Genomic DNA, 2,500 nt, shown 5'->3' with positions numbered 1-2,500 from the left:
TGCAACTTCCAGAGGCATTTGCAGCAGAAATGCATGTGCAGTCAAAAAAAAATTGATATTTTTCACGGATAGACCCCGTGAAACGCTAGAAATTGGCGGGGATGTGTCTCTTGTGGCTCACGGGGCTGTTCGGGTCGCACAGAAATCCCTGGGAATGGGAAAACGGGTCATTTTCGTGTTGCCACATTGCGTACGAACCGCATGAAACTTCCAGAGGCATTTGCAGCAGGAATGCATGTGCACTCAAAAACTTCTATATGTTTCACGGATAGACCCCGTGAAACGCTAGAAATTGGCGGGGATGTGTCTCTTGTGGCTCACGGGGCTGTTAGGGTGGCACAGAACTCCCTCGGAATGGGAAAAGGGGTCATTTTCGTGTTGCCACATTGCATAGGAACGCCATGAAACTTCCAGAGGCATTTGCAGCAGAAAGGCACGTGCACTCAAAAATTTTAATATTTTTCACGCATAGACCCCGTCAAACGCTAGAAGTTGGCGGGGATGTCTCTCTTGTGGCTCACGGGGCTGTTAGGGTCGCACAGAAATGCCTCGGAATGGGAAAACGGGTCATTTTTGTGTGGCCACATTGCATAGGAACGGCATGAAACTTCCAGAGGCATTTGCAGCAGGAATGCATGTGCACTCAAAAACGTCTATATTTTTCACGGATAGACCCCGTGAAACGCTATAAATTGGCGGGGATGTCTCTCTTGTGGCTCACGGGCGCTGTTAGTTAGGGTCGCACAGAAATCCCTCGGAATGGGAAAAGGGGTCATTTTCGTGTTGCCACATTGCGTACGAACGGCATGAAACTTCCAGAGGCATCTGCAGCAGAAATGCATGTGCACTCAAAAACGTCTATATTTTTCACGGATAGACCCCGTGAAACGCTAGAAATTGGCGGGGATGTGTCTCTTGTGGCTCACGGGGCTGTTAGGGTCGCACAGAAATCCCTCGGAATGGGAAAACGGGTCATTTTCGTGTTGCCACAATTGGCATACGAACGGCATGAAACTTCCAGAGGCATTTGCAGCAGAAATGCATGTGCACTCAAAAACGTGAATATTTTTTCACGGATAGACCCCGTCAAACGCTCGAATTTGGCGGGGATGTTTCTCTTGTGGGTCACGGGGCTGTTCGGCTCGCACAGAACTCCCTTGGTCCACCTGATTCGTGCATACAGGCAGCAACTAAAACTCTGTAAACCTGCTGTGAGGACATCTAAACAGTGGACCAGTGAGGCTGTGGAAGATTTGCGGGCGTGCTTAGACTGTACTGACTGGGATATGTTCACGACTGCTACCAATAGTCTGGATGAACTCACAGAGGCTGTGTACATCAGCTTCTGTGAGGACTGCTGTATCCCAACACGTACCAGGGTGAACTTTAACAACAACAAGCCCTGGTTCTCAGCAAAGCTCAAAAGGTTGAGGTTGGAGAAGGAGGAAGCGTTTAGGAGTGGGGATAGAGACAGATTCAAGGAGTCGAAGAACAGGTTTAGCAAAGCGGTGAGAGAGGCTAAACGACTGTACTCAGAGACACTAAAACACCAGTTCTCTACTAACGACGCTGCTTCTGTCTGCCAAAGGGCTCAGGCACATCACCAACTACAAACCCAGAGCGCCCCACACCACTAACGACTCCCGCCTAGCCAACGACCTGAACGAGTTCTACCGTAGATTTGAAAGACAATTGGACTGTCCTGAACCACCCCTTCCCACCCAAGAGGCCCCATCCCCCACCCATACTACAGAAACGACTCTCTCCTTTCAGGAGGGAGAAGTTAATGGGCTTTTCAAGAGGCAGAATCCACGCAAAGCAGCCGGGCCGGACTCTGTCTCTCCAGCCACCCTCAGGCACTGCGCTGGCCAGCTGTCTCCGGTGTTCACCAACATCTTTAACACCTCCCTGGAGACATGCCATGTACCAGCCTGTCTCAAGTCCTCCACCATCATCGCTGTGCCCAAAAAGCTAAGGCCAACAGGACTAAATGATTACAGACCGGTCGCCCTTACATCTGTGGTAATGAAGTCTTTTGAGCGCCTGCTCCTGGCACACCTCAAAGCCATCACAGACCCTCTCCTGGACCCCCTTCAGTTTGCCTACAGAGCCAACAGGTCTGTGGACGACGCAGTTAACATGGCCCTCCACTTCACCCTACAGCATGTGGACGCCCCAGCATCCTACGCCAGGATCCTGTTTGTGGACTTCAGCTCTGCCTTCAACACCATCATCCCTGCCCTGCTTCAGGACAAGCTCTTCCAGCTGAACGTGCCCTACTCCACCTGCAGGTGGATCACAGACTTCCTCTCTGACAGGAAGCAGTGCGTTAAGCCGGGAACAGAAGTCTCTGACTCCAGGTCCATCAGCACGGGAACTCCTCAGGGCTGCGTCCTTTGCCCACTGCTCTTCTCCCTGTATACCAACAGCTGCGCCTCCAATCATCTGTCCGTCAAACTCTTGAAGTTTGTCGGACGACACCACCCTCATTGGGCTGATC

This window comes from Petromyzon marinus, unplaced genomic scaffold (assembly GCF_048934315.1).
Source record: "Petromyzon marinus isolate PM22_M1 ecotype Great Lakes invasive population unplaced genomic scaffold, UKy_Petmar_22M1.pri1.0 PM_G_Scaffold_221, whole genome shotgun sequence".
NCBI lineage: Eukaryota > Metazoa > Chordata > Hyperoartia > Petromyzontiformes > Petromyzontidae > Petromyzon > Petromyzon marinus.
This window is presented reverse-complemented; position numbering follows the sequence as displayed.